Genomic DNA, 11,046 nt, shown 5'->3' on the forward strand with positions numbered 1-11,046 from the left:
CGTTCACTCAAATTCTACATGGAGATCGTCTGACGCGGGACTTGCAGCTTTTTATTTGTTTTTTATAATTAAATTTCGTCTTTTTCTTCAATTTTTTTTTAGTTTTCATTTATAAACTTCCATAGCATTATGACCGACGTTGTTTTTTTATAAGGAAAATTTGATAACTTGCCCAAAATAGATATAATCACAATGAGTATTTTTGTCTCATCCAACACAAACGTTTTGCGTACATTTAGTGCAAAAGGGAAGGCGACGTTGACACAACATAACTTATAAAATACCATTGCTTGTAAACATTTATGTTGCGCAAGTGCGTGTTAATGCCTTTTTTTATTAAATTTAATTTACTTATTAACATAATAAGCTAGCAGGGGCGAATCGTCAAAGTAAGCGATTATGCACAGCTTACCATTATATTTGACTTTTAATAATAATAATTTATAGTAACCATGTTTATGCGAAAATAAATAAAGTTATTGTTATTTATTATAAATCACCGTTTATATATTTCAACAAAAAAAATTCTATAAAGTGCGCCCAGCCCATTCTTACTGAACGATGAAACTAGCCGATTACCTCAGCTTATTCTTCCATACAAAAAAGTACACTGTATTTTTCGTCTTTAACCCAAGTCGGCTTTTTTAGTACTAAAACAAACTTGCAGATTACAAATATAATTAGAAGATTCTCTATTTGGAAACTAGTATTTCGAACATTATTTTCGAAGTACTATTTTTCTTTGATGGGCTACCGTTGACATATTATGTATCACATAGGACAGGTGGCGTTCGCAGTGGCCGTTTTAGGCGTTATTCATTTAAAAAGAAATCGGCCAGTGCTCAAGTCTTGATAGTACTGTCAATGACAGAGCATAATAGAAATATCTGCGGAATGTCATTGTGGTATTTGTTAATAAACTTTTGAACAAGTATTGTATTAAAATAGTGTAGAATAAAGCCACGTTTATCGCGTGGTTAATAATAATTGTTGTTTGAGTTGATTTTCACAGAACCACAAAAAAATAGTCATTTATAATTACAGTACTTACATGTTATGTAAGTACTTATATGTAGTACAAATTAATGAATATTTTTAATAGATTACCTATAAAATAAAGCACGGCTCGCCACTGTAAGCTAGGGATAATTGCGGAGACAATGCCATGGGCTACATTCAAGTTAAATGAACGGGTGCTATTTGCATAGTAAAAGGTAGTCACCCCAGAACATAAAGTGAGAACCAAAGCGTGTTCGATGACGTCGATTTGCAAAGACCAGGAAACAATAGAGTCCTGCAAGTGTAAAGATTGTCGTCCTGCATCTCAAGGTCCGTTACCATTTTATTAATACAATAGGGCTATGTATAGCGTGTGAGCTCGCCAATATATGACAGTAAAAAAATTATTGTCTTTGAATTTCCTAGAGTTTTAACCATCGAAAAAAAAGAAGATTGCAAATAAAATCAACAGACAATGGAAATTTGATGTGTATTATTTCAATAGATTGTTTATAACAGAAAAATACATAGAGAAATATGCATTTTTATTTTTTGTAATAAAAACAGTCTAGTAAATTCGAATAAATAAAAATACGCTTTATATTAACAATATTAATTAAAATGCAAAAATAACATTGAATACTTGAAAAATAAATATTACTGAGTGTTACAAACATAATTTAAAAAAACGGATAGCGATTAAAAGTAAAAACTATCTTTAGTTTAATTCTTATAGCGATAAATACATAAACATTATAAAACAGGAGTTATACAAATACAAAAATAATATTGTAACTAGGCAGCTACCTACACGGTTAAATTTCGAAACACCACGCAATTTCTTATCTCGGCTACGCTATGTAAAATGAAAAAAAATATTTAAATTAATAATTTCATCACGTCATGAAGTCGCCCCTGGGTAGCGCCTGCTAACGTCAATCAACAAAAACATCCTCGTTTTAATTACAATATTTCGGCTACGCCATAAATCTCTTTTTTTAAATAATTTCTCACGTCACAAAGTCGCCCCTGGGTAGCGCCTGCTAACGTCAATCAACAAAAACATCCTCGTTTTTATAACAGTATTTCGGCTACGCCATGAATTTCTTATAAAAAATATCAAAACGTCACAAAGCCACTCTCTGAGTGTCGCTACTGACATCATTTACAAAAACATAATTATTTGTTATTTTTTCAGGTACGCAACATTTTTTTTAAATACACCTACCTAACCGATAAAATACTATTAGTAATTAAACCAAGGTGTGCTTTAAAGTAGTTCAAGCATTGCTGCATTCACGTTGCTTTACTTCTGAGAGCTCAACTGCTATGTTTTTCTATGGTTATGTTAATGTCATCTGTCATGTATTGGCGAGCTCACAGGCTATACTTACGCCATACAATAAATTTCACAAATAAATAAGTTGGGTTTTCATGTGGTAATTTTTTAGTAATTTTATTAATTATTTATTTAGAAAACCAATAATTCTACATATTTATGGTTTAAGAAATATTGCATATACTCAGAACCAATAATAGGTTTCCACTTATTTAACTTAGTAAAAAAAGTACAGAAATTTAATACAAATATAAACAATAATCAACTTTCAAAGAATAAATTATTTGCGTATTGTAGTACCTGTCAAGCTGAATAAGTGCGAATTTCAGTGCTGATAGTGTATATTTGTACAGTCTATATTCTACATCATTAAATTTAGTATTGTGTACTGAACAAGACCTTCGGAAAAAAATATAGTAGTTTGTTTTTTTTACTACCTCGGTTCATAACGTTCAACCATTTTTTCCGCATTTACATTATTGGAAATGGAAAAAAGCTTTATTTGGCGTCTTTACCGTAGTATTTATGCACATCGGAACTAAACAATACTTGTATCTTATAACTTTAGACATTTAATGCGCGTTAATTAGTTTAAACAGAGTAAAACAATCGATTTCAACAAAAACAGCACGCTGGCTATACACATTTGTATGAACCGGTCGGAATCGTAATGCGTGTCGTCACAAGCCCATTCGGCATTCATATGGTCGTTTTGGCGCCATTACAATATATACGTTTTTAAACCGCTCTAAAAAGTTAACGCCTAAAGATAAAATAATAAAAATTGTACACTCACCATCTAAATTTTTTTCTTTATTTTTTTTTAAATAAAAAAACGTGATAATACCCTATTGATTGATTGCGTCTGTTCCTTATACTCGCGCACATGAATTTGAGCCTTATTATCATGGTATCAAATTAAAGTCATTTTCGTCTGTTAAAATATAATGTTTGAACGAAACAATAATTCATATTTCTATTATCATTCTTTTTTTCCACATCTGCTCCTAAGTAGAACATGTGGACCAGTTGCCTCCAGGAGACCCTATCGCCAGCCAGCACTCTCGCTTCCACCCACGTCAATCTACCACCCCTAAAGCTAGGGTTTCCTAGGACAGCGGTGCCCGTATTTTAACGGCCGTAGTGAACGGTGATGCGGTGGATAACCGTCGTAACGGTGACTAGAGTGTGGTTTCCTAGGAAAACGGTGTTATCAACACCATTTAACACCGTTTCACTAGGAAACCACTCTCTAGTCGACGTTACGACGGCTGTCTACCGCATCACCGTTCACTACGGCCGTTAAAATACGGGCACTGCTGTTCTAGGAAACCCTAGCTTTAGTTCCACCGAATAAAGTCGAAAAATCGTCATCGACGGCCTTCCAGGACGGCATGAGTCTTTAAAAACAGGCAACATGGGTTTAGGTTCGGACAGTTTTACACACTTGTAAATTTTACATATTTATTTATTACCTTTAACAGACTTTACAAAGTATTAAGCTGAAATTTCTTCAGTTTTTTTTTCAATTGAAGACCTTTCACGTTTAATTATAGTTTTGCGGAAGATCATTGAACGACCTTAGAAGAACGCAATTTAATGTTTGTTCTCCGAAGTAATTCGGAAAATAACCAGACAATTTTTTAAATCTATCAGTTTTAAATCTAGTGTTGTGAGTGTGGGAAACTCTTTTTTTATATTCCAGAACAACAAAGTGATCTACAACTAGTTTCAAGTCACAAAGTTGTTTTGCCGTCAGGACATTGTAGAATTTTAAATATACACCTTCATCTGCAATTAATATAGTGTATCTGATATCCTAAGTTACCCTTTACATGACATCTGAAACGAGGTGGTTGATAAATATATCACCAGAATTGGGGTATTTATTTACAAATATTTTAAATATTATTATTCTATAAATGATTCATAGTGCCTGTCATGTACGGGCCCGTTTCACACGTTATTTTATTATTTTATTTTTTAGTTCTATTTATTTAGTTTCTACTCGCGGCTGAAAAAGAAATAAATTGGAGATTAGTCAGTCTCGTGGTGTACTGTTTCGTGTGTTTACCTACCTATTGTTTACCTACCAATGTTTTTTTAATAAATCCACCCAACGTTATTTCATTGTGCCTTGCTATGTTGAGTGATCGACTTAATTGGCGGATAGGAATATAAGCTCTATTCTTTAAATAATTTAGATTCATTTTCACCTGTACAAATTCAACCTTTAAAGCTTAGGTTGAAGTGATCCTAAACTATAAAAACACACATGTGCCCAAAAGCGCGGTCTCTCTTAGTAATTCATTAAATATTTTACACCAGACTGGTGCGACAGAGACAACGTTCTACAAAGTTGGAGCTTTTTTCATTCCTCATGTAATTTATCAACTGTCGACGCGTATACATACGGAACACACTATCCAATATTTTAAAGTTATATTTGTATTAGTGTTTTATAAGGATTATTTTGTTTTCTTTGAAAATTTTGAGAACTGTAGTGATATTTAAACAAAAAATTTTGTGACTTTGTAATGCTGAAATTATAAAAAGATACAAGGTTTGTCTTTTATATAAAACAGAATACTGTTTCACCCTTGAAATTTCACAGTGTCCGAGATTCTAATTAATCAACTGAGGTCCGAAACGGCCAAATTCCTTAGCATGGAACAGTCAGCGATAGCTGCTAATTTTGCTAATTTTGTATTGAAAAATAAGTTTTATTTTACAATAGAACCAGGTGAATAAGTCTTTTAATCAGTTTTTTCAAATGCAACAAATTTATTAAAATATAAAATAACACATTTTGTTAGGTTTTCAAGAGGCAAATCAACAAAAATAAGTATCCCATAAGAGTCCCAAGGCCCTAAAAGCCAATTAATATTTTGATAAGGCCATTATGACAAGTTTATTAAGGCCAATAGAGCCGATTTAGTAATATTTAAGATTAATATCCTTGAGAACCGTATTTAATAACGTGTAACAGTTGGCGACAGCTGTTTTTATTTTTAGTTACAGATTCTACGCCATAAAATTTAAATCGCTTACTCAACAAAATTTTATATGCTTTGATATGCAACGTAGTAATTATAATAACATTTGTATTGATATAACTGAGGCCCATAGGGCCAATTCAACGAGACCAAGAGGACAAATTTATTAAGGCTGACTAAATGAAGTCTATAAGTGCCGAATGTACCAGCATGTAATTGTCGGCCACAGCTGACTGTCAAACAAATTCTTAATATTTTTAATAAAAACAGCTTATTTACCAATCTAAAAAGGTTAATTAAATAACCTGTCGATTTATGCTGTAGTCTCTGTGAGCATTTTTTCCAATTCATGTTATAGCTTAATTTTAAGATGTATTTTTCTAAAGTGTATTTTTGTAATTATATTTCTATGTAAATAATATGTGTGGAAAAATAAACAAATAAATAAATAAAAAAATTAAATTAATATTTTAAAAACGGATACTTTTTTTTATTTTTTTTTTTATTTATTAATAAAACGTATAAGACATGAATATCATGATATTATATTCCCAGGAGTTGTACGAGAAAACTCATTTGGGACGGTACATAAAAAAAATAGTACATTTCTTGTAACAATACATAGTATACATTTAAACAATAAAAATTTAAACAAATTTTAACAATCTATGAACTTAATATTAAAAAAGGAAAGAAAACATTTAAACAATCTGTGAACTTAATATTAAAGAAGAAAATAACAACATTCAAACAATCTGTGAACTTAATATTAAAAAAGAAAAGAAAAACAGAAACTTTTTAAATGCAAATATTCAAACATGTCATTAAAACGGTCAGTATACGTTTGCGAACAAATTGTTTTATGTAACGAAGTTTCTAGTCTCAAAATAAAATGTCACAATTAATTTGTCCAACTTTTGTGTTTGTGGTATGTAACATTTATGTCCCGGGAAATTGCAGTTTCCCATTGAATTTATTATGCGTTTTTTCGGCTGTGGCTTCGCGCTCAGAGACAAATGGAAAATTTTATTATTCTTTCCTTTCATGATAAACGTGCTGACTGCAACCCTTTGTACAAAACAGAGAATAGGCGGCTATGAGTTTTATTTGTCACAAATTATTACGAACGAAAATTCGAAATACGCTATCTGTTATGAATAGTAAAGAGAAACTGGTGACAAATTATGCTGATTGGTACAATTTTATCTATATAAAAAAAATGAAATCGTGAATTTGAATGTCTCACAAACGAATTGGTACGATTGGTTTTTCTAGAAATAGTATTTACTAATGCAGGGTCCATTAATAATTAAAAAAAAAAATTCAAGTATTTATACAATACAAAAAAAATATTTTAATATTTTTATAATATTTGCATACTTGTAACACGTAATTGTTTTTATTTTTTAAATATCTATACTTTCTGAAGTCTTTTTTGTTTGTTTTAATATTATCAATATGTATAGTGCCTTTTCTGTGTCCGGGTGGATGAAAAATACAGTTCTGTGTTCGAAATAATATAACAAGAATCCTAGACGAGTATTTTCAACTCGACGACTATTCTCAAGTGAAAATCCTGAGAAGGAAATCAAGTGCGAGATAAGTCCGCCTCATAGTTAAGTGGTTAGTGCTTTCGCCCACAGTTCTCAAGGTCATCCTAGGTTCGATTCTTGGCAGGGTGAACCTACACCTTGCCTTCCATGTAACACATAAATGATCTGTAATTATAGAACCGAAACGGTGCCCTGTTCGCTCCTGGGTGCGGATAAGGAAAAATAAGTATTCCATAAGAAAATGCGTAATCAGAGCTATATTGTGTCAATTTTTTTTTTAAACTGAACATTTTCATTTTGATTTATTTATTTTTATATAGGTAAATGTTCAAAAATATAAATATGTACCTAAGTATTACATTAGTCTGCATAAAAATCGGCCCTGACAACATTTCTCCTGATTCCTATGCAAAATAATTTCTTGAATCCGAATATAACCCCAATTACCCACCATTTTTGATAAATTTCCCCTCCCGCTCCACCTATTTTGAGCACCAAACCCTCGGCTTTGAGCCACAGCCTGGACCATCAAATGATACGTCCACGGTCAAGGACCAATTATTTTATTTTATTTATATTGATTGGGTTGCAGTGTAGCTGACACTGGCAACTAAATAAATATTCTTACATTTTTTAACGTGTCAGTTCCTCTAGCGTTTCCGTGGTTCATAATTATATTATTTAACGCTCTCTTCACCATCCGAAAATACTACAGTCCACTGCTCTAAAAAGACTTATGACCTGCCGACGGCAGGTTTAAGTGGCCATTTTATGCATTGTGTATCTTTCACTATTTTGCCTATATTTTAAAATCCACATTTCTTCAATCTTTTGGTTTTCGAATAAGTAAAAAGCATCAATAATGATGCGGGTGAGATTCATCTTACTGAGTTATTTTATCTACACATTGCACTATGACAAATAAATTGACGTAGGTACTTTGTCACATATTTTTACACGGGTCACACCGGTTTTATCTCTGATGCGCGAGAAAGCGCGTCGTACTTTCTGTTCTATGGTTTTCGAATAAGCAGAAATGCGTTGTGCAAACGTCAGACACCGTCCGAAATTCCAAAATAAGTGAACCCACGTGTGGGTAAGTATATTTTAAAACATTGTTCTCAACCATTTAAGGTCATTCTTGTAACCAATTACTAAAATGATTTAAATTTGACAGGTTCCACTCATTTTCTCCATATATTTTATTCTTATTTATGTTCCGAAATGCGCGATGACGCGACTTGCCATGCAATCGCACATGTCTTTTGTTTAAATATGTCGCCTTTATTGAATATGGATCCTGGGCATATCTGATGACCTTTAAATTAACTTTTGGCTTGACAAAATGTCTCAGCCCAAGTCTGAACTGCCGCTTTCTTGACTCATTAGTCGATAGAAACGAATCAGCGGCGGATGATGACTCAATCACCTCGCAAAAGAACTTCTCAAGTCAACCGAATTTATTGTTCTTACTTGCAAGTTGATGCTTTTCCAGGCATTATTCATTTGTTCAATCAGACGGCAAGCTCATGACGGCAGAAATTTTATCACAGAAATATCAAATTGATTTCTCATTTCATGCCGATGTGTAAATTCAAAATCTCTGTCATGCGCGAACTTGTAAGATAGTTTGAACCGACCCCGCACGTAAGCCGCCACAGGAACATATACATAATGTCAAAATTTAAAGGTGATGAACTGGTATGACGATCGAGTCTTTTCTTTAATTTATCGCCTGTAATGCAATTTCTGAGTAGAAATTCTATTGTACGAACCAAACATTCATTCAATTTTTTGTTGTATTTAAAAAAAAGTCAAATTAATAATGGTCCAACATTGTTTATAAACTATTAATGTAAGTAATTTCTTTTTTCTGGAAAGTAACTTCAAATTTAGGATTAAAGAAAATAACTTACATAGAAATGCAATTTGAGTAATTTTTTTTTAATTCCCCAAAACACTTTATGTAGAATCAAGTTCTTGTGCAATTATGGTAATCGTACGAGTATCATATTTAAACATTTTCGATATAAATATTATTAATATATTTTTATCTTCGTTGAATTCATATAATGTTTCATATATGTTTACTTTTTTATGTTATTGTTTTATAGTATAGGACTACTTACGCTCTAAAGAAAAAAAATCTCCATCTTAGAACAGACTGTGCCATGTTAGATGGAGACTATCATAAACAGAGAACACTCCGTTTTCATTTTACATTAATTAGTTTTATATAGATTCCCTGTTATTAAGTATGTTTATTATTTTTTTGGAATAAATTTAAAAATAAAATAAAAAATAAAAAAGTCAGTGTTATACCTACTATATGCATTTTTTTCTTCGTTGAAATCTGAATTTTCAAGATGATTTTACGATAAATAAATATTTAATTAGGAAAAAGGTGTTTTATTTGAAGATTGACGTGGTGCATAGGACATATGTGATGAAGGGGGCATATTTTGGTAAAAGCCATTTTGGTATTATGTTTTACTTGATTAATGAGGTCGGTGGATGAGAAACTTCGGGTAGGTGCTTCGCCCCTCGAATTTTCACATCAAAATACCTACTGCCCAACGCTCAAAAACATTTTTCAATGTTTGTACTTCTTTTTGTGCTAGTTGGTTAAATCAACAAACAGGTCATGAGCATTTTAAATGCTTAGACTTCCATAATCTTTTCACTCAATTTTTAAAAATATGTTTATCTTAATAACTCCCTGGGGGGGTAAAACGATTAAAAAATTTGGACAAACTTTGATCACTGTTAATTTTTAAAGCACCAAAATCAGAATAGGGTTATGTTTTCAACATTTCAATAACCGATAGAGTTTGGGTGAATAGGGTAAAATAAATGCTTGATAAACGATCCTTCTCTTTAATTGAAAATGTTTTTCCAGGGCGGATTGAAGCGCTTCATACTAGACACATTTGCGAGCGTTTTTCCGATAAATTTAATTGTTTAGTGCCAGCAAATACCGTGTTCTCCAGGTCTATAGGTTGTTTACGTCACAAACTGTAAGGGTGTTTCATAAATCACGTCGAGAGGGAAAACCGACCCTTCTACTTCAGCAGACCGCGTGGCCCGGACGAATGCGGTACACCATGTATATACCTAGATTATTACTTGACTACGAGTTTTGGAAAGTTAATTCTTTGTGATTTATTCAGAAACACAATTGAATTTATTTGTTTCGATAACGTATTGTTATTGAAATAATTTAATACAGTGCAAACAGATAAAATTCGTGGTGTAATGGTAACTGACTAAAATCACGCATTGAAGGTTCCTGGTTCGTTTCTTGGTGAGAATGAAAGAATTAAAAAAAAATCATTTTTTTAACCCTGGATATTTTGTTTGCAATGGAACGTAGTGTTGCAGAAAGCGGTCACTCCACAAATCTGAAAAAAAATGGGATATTGATGTTATCGGGTGCAGTAAGGTCAATTCCATGATTTGCTAAAAACAGACAGGCCGGTTTCATACAGAAAACTGAAATTATCACCTTCTGAAAATAGTGTTGATCACAAAAACGGCATTTCTCAAATCGCAGAAAACAACTCACGGCACTAGAAAAATCTTTCGGTACTTTAAAAATCATTAAACCCCGTCAAATACGTAATAAGATTCTTGTTTGTAGAATAGAAAAAAAAAATATCATTAATTGTTTATCATTATTTGTCAAAAGTCGAAAACATTCCAACTGTTGTGTAGATTTGATTATTTACTCTTTTCACAAACGTGCTGTTATCTCAGAATTCATTTTTAGGAAGAAAACATAGAAGTCAAAGCATTTACAGAGCTAGTGAGCTGTCATTTGCTCTTATTAAGTGGCTTTTAAAATCCGCATTTCCTCAACTCTTTGAAATAATGCAGCCAGATGAATCTCACACGCATCAATTAAGGTTTGGAGAGTATTGCTTCACAAATGTCAACAGATATATGAGAATACGGCATTGTATTAGCAAACCAAATGTAGCATATTTATAATTTCTGTTACAGGAAGCTTAGGCGATAGTCTAACGCTTAAGGTGCCAGTCCAAGTTAATAACAATATTGGATATTTAACAACTTTAAAACAAGTATATAACGTTAACCCAGCCAGAAAATTAACGGGGCATCAAGCCTGGTAGGCAAACGTGCGAACCTCTATACTACG

Source organism: Micrasema longulum, unplaced genomic scaffold (assembly GCF_059751315.1).
Source record: "Micrasema longulum isolate JH-2025_06_02 unplaced genomic scaffold, ASM5975131v1 h1tg000256l, whole genome shotgun sequence".
Lineage (NCBI taxonomy): Eukaryota > Metazoa > Arthropoda > Insecta > Trichoptera > Brachycentridae > Micrasema > Micrasema longulum.